Genomic DNA, 18,751 nt, shown 5'->3' with positions numbered 1-18,751 from the left:
TCCAAAACTATTTTAAATAGTCCCTTATGTATATTTATTTCTGTAAATTTTAGGAATAAAAAATATCCTTCTGTTGAACTCACGTGATAGGGTTACATATGATGAGTGACCCCCCCGAGCCCAAATAGCATATGACTCTACCACCTCTACCTGTCTCGCAACAGCTATAAAGACTGTAGTGCTTCGGATTGCTCTAGAAGTATGGAAGATCATAATCTTGGCATTCCCAAGGTTTATTGTTAACCCTCATGTGTACAAAAATCATCACGACCCTCAAGATGTTGCCGCAATCCCTCATGTGACTGAAAAATCAGGACAATGTCATTGGCATATAGCATGATTTGTATCAGGGTACCTGCCAGGTCTGTCCCTCCTCTAGCCTCCCTCCTCTAGCCTGCAGTATGTAGTCTGAGATCTCATCAATGTAAAGGCAAAAAAGAGTCCAAGAGAGTGGGCATCCTTGCTTCACAGAAGTGGTGCTAGCAATGGGGGCCTAAACACCTCCTCGGCAATGTACCATTCATGGCTGTGGTGAACAAGGTGGGGCTGCTAGGCCGGGGATCATAGGCCGGGGATCAGGGGGCTCAAGGATTGGGAGCTGTCATGGAATCTCATACAATCTCTCGACGTAGTCATGCCATGCATATTGTCTAATTTATCTTCTCTTGCTTCCATTCCTCGTCCTCCCTGTGTAGTGCGTCCACTTCATTTCGAGCTTGGATAATCGGCTTATGATGGCGTTGATGGTGGAGTCCATCATCTACTTGTTCTCCTTGATTGTGAGGTTGAGTTTGTCTTCTAGTGATTTCCTCCTTCATGCCAATCTTCTCTTTTGTGATGATGATGATTATGTTACGGGTGAATGGGTGTGAATGTGGGTGTGCAGACTAGCCACGACAGTTAAGGGGCAGAGGAGGGGGAGCAATGGAAAAGAGGTAGAGTAACGATGGGGGAGCAACCAGAGAGAGAGAGAGAGAGAGAGAGAGAGAGAGAGTTATCTTGTCCACTCAAGCCAACTGACTAAAAGCTCCCCACCTTGAGCAACCATCGTACTATGAAGTGTGATGGTTGCTTGAGGTTCCTCCTGCCTTAGATGAGGCATGTAACTTTCGTTTGGCGTCTTTATGTTGCAGATGCTCTACATGTTATAGAAGTGGCACGTGTGGTTATTTGATAAATTTGGGGTTTACAACCTACATGTGCTCTCATGTAAAAAGTATTGCACAACATGTGGAATTATCAGATCTTTCTACATTAGCAAGATCTTCTTGGGTTTCTTGTCGCATATGATTTGTTTTAAAAGGTGGATTGACTTACATGCAAGGTGGTTGAAGGTGCTCTAGATGTAATATTTGCGACACGACCTTTGACTTGGAGAAGGTGCTCTTATGCATTCTCTATGGCACACTCAATTTGTTGGGTGTTGTGAAGGTGATTCCAGAGCATATCATGTAGAAAAGTCCATGATTCCTTCAAACTTATCATCTTCCTCTTAAGGAATTAGGTGAAGATCTCCATGCTATGGAGTTTTTAAGGTTTGCAATCAAGATTTTATTTCAGTCAGTGCTTGAGTTAGCAACTCCATTTGAACCCCCTGTACTTGCACACGAGCAGATAAATCATTTAATTGCTCTTGTGTATCAACGAAATCTTCCCAGTGTTCTTGCATTTCAGTTTCATGGGGGTCCACCATAGGGTGGTCCCCAGAACTATGGCCTTCCCGTGTCCCCTCTCTCTCTCTTTCCCCTCCATCTATACACTGATAGGAAAAAAGATGTAAGAAATTTGCAGACAAAGGTGGTGTACTTCCCTGGTCTGCCTGATCCCTCTACATGTACTATTTATGGCATGGCCTCAGACTCGGTGAAGGTGCTCATGCAATATTTGTGGCACACTAAATTTACTTGTTGTAAAGGTGATTCCATGGCAGAGCATTGTAGAGAAGTACATGATTCCTTTATACTTATCGTGTGCCTCTTGAAGACTTAGGTGAAGACTTTCTTGCTATGTAGTTTTCACAATTTGCAATTAGCATGTGGTGTTTTAGTTGCTCTTTTTGGTCGTGTTGGTTTGAAGGCCTTGGCGTGGCAATTTTGGATGCTTTTGGTCTTGAAGCCCTTCCATGAGCTTCCTCCATCGTTTACCACATCATCTTCTTCCGCAACCACTTCTTGTTTCCTCCACATCGTCTATGGTTCTTTCCCTCAGCTATGGGGACATGTTAGATTTGGAGGGGTTTTTTCACTATCGGAAATTGTGATGTAATCCTATTGTAATGAGGCGTTTGTTTGTGATATGGCCATGCTATTATATTTTTTACAATAATACCAAGGAGGAGCATACCTTGCCTTTTGAGAGAGAGATAGAGAGAGAGAGAGATTTTTTATGTGCATGAGGCCAAAGTCGCTTCCTATGAGATAAATGGGATGTACATGTGTGTGTCCTCATCCTATAATAATAAAGTAAAAGGGCATATGATCCATGGGTTATCGCTAGGGACATGAATGCCTATTTATATGCTCAAAGTAATACAATCATGAAATACATCAACTAGCTAGCTAGCTCCAGCTTGTACTAAGTTGTGGGTAAGGGAAACTCGTATGAGTGCTCTTGGATTTAACATCAACTAGGTCCCTCTCTCCTAGGCAGCCTAGTGGTGTCGAGTTTGGATCTTGTGGATACGTCTCTAGTGGAGTCTGGAGGTGCAGAAAAAGTGCTCCTCACTCTCAATCTCCTCTTTGCAAATATGACATATCCTCTCTGGCTTAGAGGCTGCAGCTCTACTTGTCTCTGTTTCTAGCATGTGTGATGATACTTTGAGCTGTCCTATTGTCACTCGTGAGCTCTGTGGCATGTATGTGTCCATGTAGCGTGGTCTTTGTATAAACTCGTCGGCTAGTATGGTCATGAATTGATCTCTGTAGTACATTAGTTAAGGAGGAAGAGGCTGAGTAGGTGCAATCCAAATGTTTCTCTCACGTAGTGAGAGTTGTATGTAAGGTGAGTTTGCATTATATTGGAAGAGGGCACTCACTCCATGTCTAATCCGTGTGCTGGGAAGCACTATATGACCTGGGAAGCAAATATAGCATGATTTGTATCAGGGTACCTGCCAGGTCTGTCCCTCCTCTAGCCTGCAGTATGTAGCCTGAGTGGAGTCCATCATCTACTTGTTCTCCTTGATCGTGAGGTTGAGTTTGTCTTCTAGTGATTTCCTCCTTCATGCTGGTCTTGTCTTTCGTGATAATGATGATTATGTTACGGGTGAATGGGTGTGAATGTGGATGTGCAGACTAGCCACGACAGTTAAGGGGCAGAGGAGGAGGAGCAATGGGAAAGAGGTAGAGTAACGATGGGGGGGAAACCAAAGAGAGAGAGAGAGAGAGAGAGAGAGAGAGAGAGAGAGAGAGTTATCTTGTCCGCTCAAGCCAACTGACTAAAAGCTCCCCACCTTGAGCAACCATCGTACTATGAAGTGTGATGGTTGCTTGAGGTTCCCCCTGCCTTAGATGAGGCATGTAACTTTCGTCAGGAGTCTTTATGTTGCAGATGCTCTACATGTTATAGAAGTGGCACGTGTGGTTATTTGATAAATTTGGGGTTTACAACCTACATGTGCTCTCATGTAAAAAGTATAGCACAACATGTGGAATTATCAGATTTTTCTACATTAGCAAGATCTTCTTGGGTTTCTTGTCACATATGATTTGTTTTAAAAGGTGGATTGACTTACATGCAAGGTGGTTGAAGGTGCTCTAGATGTAATAAATTTGCGACACGACCTTTGACTTGGAGAAGGTGCTCTCATGCATTCTCTATGGCACACTCAATTTGTTGGGTGTTGACGTGAAGGCGATTCCAGAGCATAGCATGTAGAAAAGTCCAGGATTCCTTCAAACTTATCATGTTCCTCTTAAGGACTTAGGTGAAGATCTCCATGCTTTGGAGTTTTTAAGGTTATCACTAGGGACATGAATGCCTATTTATATGATCAAAGTAATACAATCATGAAATACATCAACTAGCTAGCTAGCTCCAGCTTGTACTAAGTTGTGGGTAAGGGCAACTTGTATGAGTGCTCTTGGATTTAACATCAACTAGGTCCCTCTCTCCTAGGCAGCCTAGTGGTATACCTGAGAGAAAAATGATCCCTGCTCTTTTGACTATTAGAGTTGTCTGGATGCCTCAAAGGCTCTACGTGTAAGTCTGTCTAGTGGTAGCTCCCGCATCTTCTGGAAGAAGCAAACTGTTTGGAAGAGCGCATCGACTAGTATGGGTGGAGTGGCCAGCTTTGCTCTAATAATGTCGTGTGGCACTGAGGGCTTGTTGCATAGCAAGCGTGAGATCATACAGATCTATGGTCTCTTAACCTGTGTCCATGAGGTGGCTAACAACCTTGGGGCCTAGACTAATATAGTGTACATCAAGGTGGGGGTAACCAAAGCATCAAAGAGTCACCCCTTAGTGCGGGGTTCTTGGAAGTGTGCTTGGCGACATCTGCGCTCTAGCATACCCAGAGCCTGCGAACATAGGACTCTATCAATAATTGTTTGGCCGTTGTTGTGAAGTGCCTTGGTGAACTGACAAAGATAACTCCCAAATAGACATATGACTCTACCACCTCTACCTGTCTCCCAACAGCTATAAAGACTGTAGTGCTTCGGACTGCTCTAGAAGTATGGAAGATCATAATCTTGGCATTCCCAAGGTTTATTGTTAACCCTCATGTGTACAAAAATCATCACGACCCTCAAGATGTTGCTGCAATCCCTCATGTGACTGAAAAATCAGGACAATGTCATTGGCATATAGCATGATTTATATCAGGGTACCTGCCAGGTCTGTCCCTCCTCTAGCCTGCAGTATGTAGTCGGAGATCTCATCAATCTAAAGGCAAAAAAGAGTCCAAGAGAGTGGGCATCCTTGCTTCACAGAAGTGGTGCTAGCAATGGGGGCCTAAACACCTCCTCGGCAATGTACCATTCATGGCTGTGGTGAACAAGGTGGGGCTGCTAGGCCGGGGATCAAGGGGCTCAAGGATTGGGAGCTGTCATGGAATCTCATACAATCTCTCAGTGTGGTCATGCCATGCATATTGTCTAATTTATCTTCTCTTGCTTCCATTCCTCGTCCTCCCTGTGTAGTGCGTCCACTTCATTTCGAGCTTCGATAATCGGCTTATGATGGCGTTGATGGTGGAGTCCATCATCTACTTGTTCTCCTTGATCGTGAGGTTGAGTTTGTCTTCTAGTGATTTCCTCCTTCATGCCGGTCTTCTCTTTCGTGATGATGATGATTATGTTACGGGTGAATGGGTGTGAATGTGGGTGTGCAGACTAGCCACGGCAGTTAAGGGGCAGAGGAGGGGGAGCAATGGGAAAGAGGTAGAGTAACGATGGGGGAGCAACCAGAGAGAGAGAGAGAGAGAGAGAGAGAGAGATCTTGTCCACTCAAGCCAACTGACTAAAAGCTCCCCACCTTGAGCAACCATCGTACTATGAAGTGTGATGGTTGCTTAAGGTTCCGCCTTGCCTTAGATGAGGCATGTAACTTTCGTCAGGCGTCTTTATGTTGGAGATGCTCTACATGTTATAGAAGTGGCACGTGTGGTTATTTGATAAATTTGGGGTTTACAACCTACATGTACTCTCATGTAAAAAGTACAACACAACATATGGAATTATCAGATCTTTCTACATTAGCAAGATCTTCTTGGGTTTCTTGTCGCATATGATTTGTTTTAAAAGGTGGATTGACTTACATGCAATGTGGTTTAATGTGCTCTATATGTAATATTTGCGACATGACCTTTGACTTGGAGAAGGTGCTTTCATGCATTCTCTATGGCACACTCAATTTGTTGGGTGTTGTGAAGGCGATTCCAGAGCATAGCATGTAGAAAAGTCCATGATTCCTTCAAACTTATAATCTTCCTCTTAAGGACTTAGGTGAAGATCTCCATGCTATGGAGTTTTTAAGGTTTGCAATCAAGATGCGGCATTTTGGCTGCTTTCTTTGTTTCGTAATGGTTTGAATTATCTATTGGCATGGCAATTTCAATCGCTAGTTTTGGTCTGAAGCCCTTGAATGAGCTTATTGTACCATTTATTGCAGCGTCTTTTTCTCCAACTATTGGACCTTGTTTCCTCAACATCGACTATGGTTTTTCGCCTTAGGTTTGGGAATATGCTAGATTTGAAGCAGTTTCTTCACTATAGGAAATCCTGATTTGTTGTGTAAGGAGCCGTTTGGTTGTGATATGGCTATATGCCATTGTAATTTTTTGTGTAATACCAAGAAGGAGCATGCCTTGCCTTTTAGTGAAAAAAAAGGGGGAGAGAGAGAGAGAGAGAGAGAGAGAGAGAGAGAACGATCACAAAAGATGGTGGTTACAAGTCATCCAAACCAGTGCCATATTAGTCAAATTTGGGGCATCTTGCTAGAGATTGTCCAAAGAAAGATCAATGACTACCTAAAAAGCAAAAGGTGAAGCATTAATATGGTCTTCACTCCTAGTTACTAGAATATTTTTTCGGCATGGGGCCTAATTGGAGATCATTGGATGAGAGACTGACGCTGAACCTCTAGAGGTTGACATCATGCTTATGCCAAACTCTAAAAGGAAAGGACCCATCTTTGTTGGATCGGGCTTTCCGACCTACAGATTTGTGTTCCAAGTAGAGGGTGTATCAGATGATGGATGGGGTGATGATTCACTAAATGGCTCACTTTTTGCACAGGTGAAACACCATTTATGGAGTCTGTTGGCTCAAATGTTGTTAAGATCATGAGGCAGTTTGAGGAGGGATTGGGGAGACTAGTGTGGTCTCATGCCTCTTGTTCTTGGTACCTGCCTATTTTATGTGGCCCTATGAATTTTCTCATTTTTTTTACAGTTGAATAGAGAGAGAGAGAGAGAGAGAGAGAGAGAGAGAGAGAGAGAGAGAGAGAGAGAGAGTCTATTAAAGGCACAGGGGATTCACTAATATTAGAAGAGGGATGCCACCTGCGCCCACTATGAAAAGCCCCCCTATATAGGGTCCCTTGCATACCAACAATTACACGGAGATAGATGCACTTACCTAGCCCCCTATGTATGGGCTACGTACTATTCATATGACCTCCTACCATATATGTACAAACAATTAAATAGCTTAGAGGAAACTTCAAGAATGAAAACAATTTGCCACAATTTTCCTTGTATGTAGACCTAATTTCCAAATTTATAAAATCTGTGTCACCAACTTTGTAGATTCTTGCATGGGATTTAAGACTTTTTAATTAGAGATTATACTCATTGCTTTGGAATCAAATACTTTTGATAACAATAAAACTGGTTTGGTTGAAAAAATATGTGTCACCTACTTTGTAGATTCTTGCATGGGATTTAAGACTTTTTAATTAGAGATTATACTCATTGCTTTGGAATCAAATACTTTTGATAACAATAAAATTGGTTTGGTTGAAAAAATTATTAGTACTTCAAATCTAAAAATACAACTAAAGAATATCCATACTTGTGAAACTTAGATAAAACAATATATTCTTGAGTTTGGAACTCTCCCAAGTCTCATTTTTGTAATACTAAAAAGATGGGACCCAGTTAATATGTCTATAAGTTTTTCAAAATCCTATCATGTGACCTATCATTGGAAAGTGCTTGAAAATTGGGATCTATTGAGCTTTATAGCGCACAAATGGAGTAATGGTGTTCAAATTATGGCAAATCCAAACTTTTGACCACATGTATCAAACTTATGGGAAATTCCCATATTCCCCAATGTGGTGTCGGTACTAAATGAGATCGTTGCTAATCAAAGCACTTAGCTATGTACGTAGTGTCTCCTTACACTAGAAGCTCATGATGTTGGAAGTAGGATGCATTGAAGAAATTATTATGGGAGGTTGTCTAGAATGTATTGGGATTCTTTTTATATGAAACTTTTCAAAAGGATATCTAAATTAATTATAAAAAATTATAATTAGCTTCTCTCCTGGTGATTATTAATTTCTGACTTGTACCCTCAACTATCCTCTATACCTCCCTCCCTCCTCCCCCCCACCCCCCCTTCCTTTAAACATACGATATATACATGTAATTTTTGGGGGGCTACCCCCTATTGTATACACTTATGCACATTTTCCAAAACCCCTCCTCTTGTACACTCACGTGAAACCGTACAGAAGGGACTAATAAATCCCCTAGTCCAAATTGCCATATGACACAAGCTAGTACAACGTATCATGCTTTTGTAAATTTTATTGTGGAACTTTTGTTATTATAGCTTTTATTTATGATGCATTTATATGTAGTGTGCTACAACCTAACACTTTATTGAAGCAGTCTCAATGACACTCTCTTATGCTTGTGCCTATTGAGCACTATAGAAAACAACCACGGCAAGAGACGAGAGGCAAAGAAGGTATGCTTGTGGCCATCTACACATACCAGGTGCAATATTAGTTGTCATGTACATATTCCTGATTTGTGTATGCCTATGGTGCAATGAATGTTACTAACACTCCTTGTCAATGTCGTGAACATGGATATATACACACCCTCCTTGGGGCACTACTTATCACTACTACCCCAAGTGGCAGCAGGCCTAGTGATTTAGTCACATCGTTAAAAAGCAAAAAAAAAAAACTATGGAAAAATATTTTTGTCAAAAAACCCAAAAAAAAAAAACAGAGAAATATTTGACCGTTGGATTGGAGTAAGACGGAAGCAATCTTTGTCGGGGAAAGCAATGTCAATGCTGTTGTTCGGATAAAAAAAGCAAATGGACGCCATGATAGCCCTTATCATATTTATAGTAATAAGTATATACCTTCGAACTCGAGGCACGTGCGGATGTCCTTGTGACATGTGCGGTACCGGCACATCAAGGTGCTTGGCAAGTTCCAAAGTGAAGCTTACAGGCAGCTGAAAAAGAGTACGCGTGTGTGTGTGTGTGACACTGTGCAGTGTGTGTATGTATGTGTATAAGAGAGTGTGTAAGAGAGAGAGTGTGTATGTATATAAGAGTAGAGTAGAGTAAAGTAGTTTATTATCGTCCGCGGCAGGCCAAATTATGACCCATGGGGCCTTATCCAGCATACAAAGAGAGTGTAGCCTAGTTGGTTGAGTCTTTGTGATGTAACCCCAAGGTTGTGGGTTCGAGACTCACGGGCTGCTCAATGGATGCCATTGGCCTCTAGCTCTTCCTTGGCCAGAGTGTTAGTTGTACAAAGCTGTCTATAAAAATTCATCGTGCAAATGGTAAAAAAAACAAAGAGAGTGTGTGCATGCAGTTGAAAGAGAGAGAGTGTGTACATATGTATAAGAGAGTGTGTGTGTGTGTGCGTATAATAGAGAGTGTGTATGTGTATAAGAGAGAGTGAGTATATAAATATCTCTATATTGTGTGAGAGAGACACCCTAAACTTTCCCACATCAACATCATGAGATCCTAAAGGGAGAGTCCTGCATACCTTTCCGGTAAGTGTGGTACGGGATGGGTGAGTGGCTGCCCCGGGACCTGGAAGCGCCCTACATACCTAGCTAGGTGTGGTTGGGGACCATGGACGTCTCTGGAGTGCCAGCTCAAGGTAGAAGAGGACCTTGCATACCTAGCTAGGTGTGGTTGCGGGTGGGTGAATAGTGCCCGCCCGCCTTGGCGGCGGCACTCTGCCCCTCCTCAATGTCTATGCATCTAGCTAGGTATGCGGGTCCCTCTTGAGCAGTTGCTCATGATGTTAACACTATAGGGAAGTGCCATGGGAAAAGAGCTGCTTTCTCACATGTGATTATAGTGACTTCTTGCTTGGAATCCCCCCACACATTTAGGGAGAGTGAGATACATACATACATGGTGGGAGAGAGAGAGAGAGAGAGAGAGAGAGTAGGAATAATGGGAGGTGGTGGTGGCATCTTGGGTGTGGGTGGGGATGTGATGAGTGCTGCTCTTCTTTGCTTCATCATCATCATTGTAGCCCAGCTATACTACTGCGCTTGTAGCCACCGCAGGCAGCAGGCATATAAGCTAGCGAATGGCAGCTCCGCGGCGCATCCTCCCCTGCCAACAATTCCCCCCTTTACTGCGTCTCCTACCTCAACTCTACCGTAGCAGTAGCCACCAGTAGCAGGAGTTTTCCTCCTCCGCTTTGAGCCCACCACCAGCTGCCCTGTCTTCTCGACGGCGCGGTCGCTGCTAGGATGACGACGACGCTGCCGCTATCACCGAATTACAAGTCCTACCACCAGCTCAGCTCGAATATGCAGGCCGTCTCCTACCCAGTTGCCAGCGAGGTGGCCAGTACTGTTGTGGCCATGGTCAATGAGCTGGAAAGCCAGAAGAAAGGGCCGCCACCGCCACCACCGCCGCCAATAGCTCCCAGGCCGCTGCATCTGCTCTTCACGATCGACGAAGAGAGCAAACCAGATGAAGAGTGCAGCGCCGTGCCTAGCAACTCTAATGAGAAGCCCATAGCAGCTGCAAGGTTGTCATCTCAGCTCTCGTTCGGGAGCACAACGCTGAGCACAGCCAGCGATGGCGGGCTCTCGTCGTCGAGCCCTTCTCCGACCGTGTCCTACTTCTCCACTTCTTCCTCGCCTGCATGCCCTACCTCCCCTCAACGCCCTAATTCCTTCATGCATTATTTCTAGGGTTGGGTCGAAAGCAGCCTGTCGTTTCCCACAACTTTTCCCTACTGCGTTCAACATCATGAGCTCCTGCCCGGGAGGGACTACGTCATGCCTAGCTAGGGCAGGGGGCCCCAATCCGGGCCATTACTCTTCGGGGTAGGTGGAATGCCGGCCCGCAGTGGGGGGGCCCTACACTCTCCTACCCCCAACCACACCTAGCTAGGCATGCGCTCCCTTCTTTGCACCAACTCATAATGATGATGGGTTAGTCTATGATAATTTATTTAAAACTTCTTGGGTTGCTCATTGGATGCCATTGGCCTGTAGCTCTTCCTTGGCTAGAGTGCTAGTTGTACAAAGCTGTCTATAAAAATTCACTGCACAAATGGTAAATTTAAAACTTCTTGTGGTGGTGGTAAAGAGCAATATTAGATTCAAACTCTTGTGGTGCCATTGTCCAATATATGGGTACAACATATTCATATCTATGGTGGTCCAATATGCCCATATCTTGGTACATTATAGCCATATCTATCCCAATTAACATACCCATTTCTTAGTTACCTCAAGCAAAAAAGTGAGCTAACCTCTTAGTTATCTATGATCGTACTAGGTTGGATGAATGAGAGTGCATTCCATTTTACATTGCAACTCATTCTATTTTACACTGCAACTCAAAGAACAAAAAAACGTTGAGGTGAGAGCTCTTAGTCTCAACTCAACTCTCTTTTACACTAGAAAGGCTACACAAGGAGGCTTGAGCATGAAAGTGTCATTTAGCATCTAGTCAATGGTAAGTTTTTTGCAAAAAAAAAAATGTTATTATTGGTGTGTTTCTAGAAAAATTTTGATGTTTTTTAGAGCCAAATGCGAGTAGAGCTTGGAAGGTGGAGCTGATAGATCGTAATGAAGCACTTACTACACTATTGGAGGGAGTGGTAGTTGTTATCAATAGTTTATGCTACCCATTAAAAGCCTATGAATCGATGTAAGTGTGTTCAATTTGGGGCTGATTTTTCTTGTAACTTGTAAATTTCCCTTAGAAAGTCATATCAAGGGATTTTAATTACACAATCACATAAAATGTGAAGTGTTAATTTTTCATGCTAATTATGAGTCCCAAATCATGTTGATAACATAACTATTAGCATATCAACCCAGTGGAATTGTATCTATAGGATTTTCCCTCTTGCTTCATTAATTTATCGATGGGGCTTGACAAGAAAAAGGTCCCAAATAGGCCGGCTAAAATAATTTGAAGGGAACCTATACCTCTAGAGGCTCCTATATAAGGGCATCATACCCACTATATTTATCTTAACCAGGGATTTTTTGTTCACGTGATCACAAGTTTTTTTTTGTTAATAACATTTCAAAATGGCAGGTTGTGTGCTACCTGAAAACCGGCAAAAATCCCATTGAGAATTCCCATTTTCCCAACGGGTCCGCCGAAATAAAGAATCTCGACGGTCCGCAGGCAGGACCGCCGGGAAAATAAAGAATCCCGACGGGCCCGCTAGGATCGTCATGATTCTCGGTGGGCTATATTTTTTATAAAAGTAAGTCCCCTGGGACCCTTTGGGATTTCATCCTAGAGCAGACACAGAGGTATTTCCTCTGCGTTTCTGGTCCTGGGATTGGTCTCGTGTGGTAGGCCGCTCACAATCGCAGTGCGCGGCAGATGTGAGTGGTTTACTACACGAGCAACGTATGTGTGTAAGGCCATTCCTGAGAATGGTGCTTACCATGGGACACTTGGCCGCGATAACGCGGCTAGATAGTGTCCTAGGGTAGGTATGACATGTCGTAGCGGTACTATGTCGGTAATGCGGCAAGTATAGTATCGTTATGACGATGTCATCTTCCCTACCCTTTTCCAAAATGCAGGCATATGGTCGGTAACGTGGCTAGATTATGTCTATATCTAAGTGTTATTCCCATAGGACTTGGTTGTTGACGCAGCTAGATGGTGTCGTTCGCTAGTGCATATTTTGTTTATTATATGTTGCGGCACTTGGTCGGTAACGCGGCTAGATAGTGTTGTAAATTTGTCTGGTTAGTCGGTTACACGGCTAACAATATTTTGTTTGTGCGTGGTCCATGTGATACTTGGTCGGTAATGCGGCCTGAGTATTACATCGATCATAAATAAATTGACATTCTGTTATCAGTGCCTAAAAACTTGAAACATATTTTATAATTCTCTCTATAATTGAGTCCAAGAAATAAAAACTTGCACGATGCAATCTCTATCTATATCAATAATAATAAAATCATTACAAATGTGAAGTTACAATTCATTCTCTCTATGTATATGTCATATCATACACACACACACACTCTCTCTCTCTCTCTCTCTCTCTATTTTGTATCATCAATTGCACCCTATTTTCAAAAAATATTCATGAAACTAAATCAAAATTTTATCACTGTCTAAATATTTGAAACATATTTTGTAATTTTCTCTGTCATGGACTCCAAGACATAAATACTTGCATGATGCAATCTCTATCTATCGTCTTAATAATGAAATCATTAAAAATGTCAAGTTACAACTCATATCCTATCTATCTCTGTGTGATTTTAAAAAAATATTCATGAAACTAAATCAAAATTTAATCACTGTCTAAATATTTGAAACATATTTTGTAATTTTTCTCTGTCATGGGCTCCAAGACATAAATACTTGCACGATGCAATCTCTATCTATCATCTTAATAATGAAATCATTAAGAATGTCAAGTTACAACTCATATCCTATCTATCTCTGTGTGATAATACTCTCTCTCACTCAGTCTCCTTTGTCTCCTTTTGAGTTCTTTGAGTATGATCCATGATGCCAAATGTCATCTTGTATTTTCTCTCCATCTCTGTCTAAATGTATTGTGTGATCCGGGTTTTAATTCTTTTGATTGATACTATGTTTTTTGTTTTGTCAAAATGTCTTTGCAGACAAAAAAAAAAAAGTATCAATCAAAAGAATTCAAACCAAGATCAGACAATATATTTAGGCTTGCCTAACTGCTTTCCAAAGCTCCTCCACCCACGATCCTTCTACCTCCGGAACCACTAAGATGGGATCTCTCTCCTCATTAAGTTCCATAGGTCTTTTGTCATCGGTGCCCATAGGATCTATTACTGGCAGCCTTGGTTCTGTCGATCTCTCCCTCCTGGTTACTATCAACTGCTTGTGGGCAAGGGGTTGCTGACTCCATCAAGGCTTGAGCTGTCTCTATGAGTCTTCGGCACATCTCAAACCTTTGAGATTCTATGGTTGGGTCAGGGTACGCCTTCCTACGCTCCTCCAGGGATTCTCCTGGTTTCAATCTAGCCTCAAAGGCTTAGATCTGAGCGTCTAAAGTCTCAAACTTCTTGTCGGCTAGCACCGATCGTGCTTCCCTTGTTCTCCTTTGCCCAATCAAGCTCTCTTGTTCTCCTTGGGGAGGTTCTTGCATCTCTCTAGACTCATCCTTTTCTGTTTGAGCCTTCTCCTGCTCCTTTAGAAGCCTTTTCCGTTCTTGAAGTCTCTCTCTATAGGCCTTCCATGAGCTTCGTTTAGATTTCTTGCCCTTGGTCTTATCGTTTTCTACTGCTTCCAGTTCTTGAGTGTTTGGTTGCTCTTCGTTTTTCTTCTGAGCCCTAGTCACTACCCTCATGGGCACTATGGTGTTGCTCTCTGAGGTCGTCGATCCTTGCACTACTTCTATCAGATTTACCACAGCCTTTCCTTTTCGGTCAGGGTGATTTGGGCAATCTGGAATGAAGTGCTTGTACCCACACTCAGGGCAATAGCCATTAGTCACTTGAGCTCTGTTCTCAGGACAATACCTCATGTAGTGGTTTCCTTGACATTTATAGCATGGGTCTATGGGTCCTACTGGATTTGGTCTTGGTCTCGGGTTGGCTCTCATCCCATTGTTGGCTATGAACATTAGGGTCTTATGATCCATTGTAAAATGGTCATCAGTACCCTGGGGGACATTCACCATGGGTGGTTGAGGCTCAACCATGCCTCTCAAAGGTAAACCATACTCGGAGGAATAGTCATCGTAGGAATTTAGTTCTGCTATATCAGCATATGGTGCGCTTGGAACCATAATCCCTTCCACTTCTTTTGTGGGATAGAGATACCTCACTATCGCATTGGTTTCTCCTAGTAATGGAGGCTGTTGCCCAATACCGGTTGTGGCTTTTCTGCCCCTGGAATCACGTTGGCTTGTCCAGTTGCGTACCTTGGCGGTGGTGGTTGCGACACTCCTACTGGCCCTTGGTGATATGTATTGTTCCTAGGCTGGCGGTAGTAGCATTCGTGTGTCTCGTGGTTGGTATACTTTCTCTCAATGCCACACCACTTGTTGTTCGAAGGGTATGCATTGGTTTGCTTGGGTAAATGTGGGCATTGTGAGTTAGGGTGCTCTCCACCACATATCATGCATCTGTATGGTCTCATGGGTGGGAGTCTCTGAATTGGTGGAGCTATCTTGAAGGATTGATTCATTTTTTGCATTAAAACCTCTGCAATTGCTTTCGTATTTGCAGTTTGGTTCTCCCTCGAGACGCTTTCACTCTTCGTTTTCGTGCTCATGCTATCATCCCTGTGGCCTGATTCAGCCCTACCGAAGCCATAGATCTCACAATTGTCCTCTAAATCTTTCACAAATAGAGAAACTAGCCTCATTTGTGTTGGAACTTCGGATGTCAGGCATCTGGTAATATATTGCTTGAATCGACTGGCCGCATCTCTAATAGTTTCCTTCCTTAGATTGTTGCTTGAAACTGTAGATCCTTGCCATCGTGTCATGCTTGATTTTCCTTTGGGAGAATTTCGCTATGAACTCTTTGACCATATCATCCGATACTAGCAAAGCCTTCTGGGGTCAAGGTATGAAACCAGTCTAAAGCCTTATCTTCCAATGTTAACCCGAATCCTTTGTATTGCGTGTGAAATCCACCACTTGTTCAGCTCTTAGAACTTGTCTAAAGAGGGCGACATGGTCATGTGGATTCCCCTTCCCATTATACGTCTTTTTTACCCACTTCTGGACTTGTGAGGGTCTAACTCTTCGGGCAAATTCCGATGATTTGGTTGGGAATGGGCTCAAATAAATCAAAGGCTCTTGTGGCCTTGCGGTCCACTTAGATGCCAAAGTGGACTGAGCAGTGATGGCTGCTCGCGTGTGTTGGTGTGGCTCTCTTGGTCCCATGTTGACCCCATAGCCACTATTAAATCTAGAACCAATTGGAAGTCCCGATCCGACAGCTACTTTCGGAGTAGGTATCGAAACATATGATCCGATCCCTTCCATAAGTCCATCCATCAAGCTAACACTCTTATTGGCTCTTTCATCAGGTATGGTTGCATGCACTCCGTCTCCTCGTGAAAGCTTTGGCCCTTCACGGTTGTGTATGTGGTTTAGGATTGAATCTCCCTCATAAGTGAATTGTGCTGCATCAGATATCAGTAGGAGCTCAAATTGATTTTGATACTCATCTACAATCAAGTCCGTAGTCTGATGCAGGGTTGTCTGGTCCGAATAATAGAGGGTCTTCTCGGATGTGACTGTTCCTATCGTTGGACTTCTTACCACAAAGTAGTGATAAATGAACTTTTGTTTGGGATCTTTGAGAGTGCTCTCAACGGAAGCAAGAACGGAAGAAGGACAGAGAGAGACAGAGAGCCACACAAGTTTGGTGGACCCTAATCTTCTTTTTCATTCATTTATATATGTGTTTGAGTATTGTACATAACTGGGGTTAAGGCACAGTGACCTTTAACCCCCACAACCTCCCACTTAAAGGACAATGTGCCTTTAAGGGAGAACAACCAGTGAGCATACTATCCAATGCCCATCAATACACGACAATACTCAAACCGCTGACTAGGTAGACTCTTCGTCAGCATATCTGCAGGGTTATCATCTGTATGAACCTTGACAAGCTCTATGCGCTTGTCCTCAAGTACCTCCCTGATGAAATGGTACCTGACCTCAATGTGTTTGGTCTTTGCATGAAAGACCGGATTCCGTGCTAGCTGAATAGCACTCATGGAATCACTATGCAATGTCGGTACACCTGTATGAATCCCCAAATCTCCCACTAGCCGATCAAGCCATATAGCCTCCTTGCAACCCTCTGTGGCTGCAACATACTCAGCCTCTGTGGTAGACAAAGCAATGCACTTCTGTGCGTGAGACATCCACGACACTGCACCACCTGCAAAGGTGAACACATAACCAGAAGTGGATCTCCTACTATCCACATGCCCTGCATAGTCTGAATCTGTGTACCCAAGTACACGCATGTCTCCTTTACCAAAGCAAATGCACATCTCCTTGGTACCCTTCATGTACCTCATGATGCACTTAACTGCCTCCCAATGCCTCTTTCCTGGATTAGCCATATACCGGCTAACAACTCCCATTGCAAATGCAATGTCTGGTCTAGTAGCTATCATAGCATACATAAGACTCCCAACTACTGATGCATAAGGAACCTTGGCCATCATGGCCCTCTCCTCATCTGATTTGGGACTATCTGTATGACTCAATTTCACATATGGAGGCAATGGAGTACTCACTGCCTTCCCCCCCTCCATATTGAAACGCTGTAATACTTTTGTAACATACTCTTTTTGTGAAAGCCAAAGGAGTTTCCTACTCCGATCACGCGTGATGCGCATACCAAGAATATGACCTGCAAATCCCAAATCCTTCATATCAAAGGCCTCATGCAACTTGGCCTTTAAAGCATCTAGCTCATAAGTATTCTTGCTAGCCAATAGCATATCATCCACATATAGTGCCAGGATTATCAGGCTACTATCCTTAGCCCTTTTAGTGTAGAGGCAGTGATCAATTTCACTCCTTCTAAAACCCTGGGACCGAATGAAAGCATCAAACTTCTGATACCATTCTCTAGGTGCTTGCTTAAGACCATAGAGACTCTTTTTCAGCTTGCAAACTAAATGCTCTTTGCCCTTTTCTTCAAAGCCTTCCGGCTGCACCATGTAAATTTCCTCATGCAAATCCCCATGCAAGAAAGCTGTCTTGACATCCATTTGCATAAGCTCCATATCCTCTACTGCCACTAGTCCAAGCATGCATCTAAGTGTGGTCATCTTCACAACCGGAGAGAATATCTCATCAAAGTCCACACCCTTCTCTTGCTTGAACCCTTTAGCAACCAAACGGGCCTTGTACCTAGGCACATCATCACCTGTGACCTTCATTTTGTAGACCCATTTACATGGCAATGCTGTCTTTCCATGTGGCAAAGAAACCAAGTCCCAAGTCTTATTCTTCATAAGTGAACTCATCTCTGATTGCATAGCATACTCCCACTTGCGTTGATCCTCACGCATCATAGCCTCTTTGTAGCAAGAAGGCTCCCCGCAATCAGTAAGCATCACATAGTCTACCCCTTGAACAAACCTATCAGGCGGTCTAGACACTCTAGATGATCTTCTCAAGGGCATTTCAGCTTGCTGTCCCACTTGCATATCAGCCACATTTGGCTCATCATTTCCACCAATAGATGATCCATCATCTACCCTTGATTGTATACCTGTGGGAGTACTTGGTTGTACCATTTCTTGCACATTTGGTGCATGGACAGCTTGCTGTCTATCAACATATGCAGGTGGATTCACATCCTGGAAAGTGATTCTCCTCATTTCCACATCCCTCATGGGTGCCTTATGCATCTTCTTCTCATTGAAGACCACATCATGGCTGCGTATGATCTTCTTTGCTTCTGGATCCCAGAGACGATAGCCCATCTCTCCACTTTCACCATAACCTAGAAAGATGCATTTCCTAGACTTAGGATCTAGCTTCTTTCGAAGCTCTTTTGGCACATGTGCATATGCCTCACACCCAAATATACGCAAATGAGAGTAAGAGGGCTTCTTGCCACTCCATGCCTCTTCAGGAATACCACCATCCAAACTCTTACTAGGTGATCTATTGATCACATGCACTGCAGTCTTCATTGCCTCAGCCCAAAAACCACTAGAAAGACTTGCATTGGAAAGCATGCATTGCAACCTTTCTTGAATGGTACGGTTCATCTTTTCTGCAACTGGATTTTGCTCTAGAGTACGAGGGGATGTGAGCTCCCTCTTAA

At 43.3% G+C, this 18,751-nt stretch overlaps 1 pseudogene; it reads right to left on the bottom strand.

Moving 5' to 3' along the window:
* Window positions 1-2,686: 2,686 nt before the first annotated feature.
* LOC147884507 (uncharacterized) lies at window positions 2,687-5,267 on the bottom strand (annotated as a pseudogene).
* Window positions 5,268-18,751: the final 13,484 nt, after the last annotated feature.

Source organism: Dipteris shenzhenensis, chromosome 26 (assembly GCF_047967505.1).
Source record: "Dipteris shenzhenensis isolate YYH24624 ecotype China chromosome 26, Dip_SZ_1.0, whole genome shotgun sequence".
Lineage (NCBI taxonomy): Eukaryota > Viridiplantae > Streptophyta > Polypodiopsida > Gleicheniales > Dipteridaceae > Dipteris > Dipteris shenzhenensis.
Note: the sequence above shows the minus strand (reverse complement) of the source record. Positions and strands in the feature narration are given on the sequence as shown.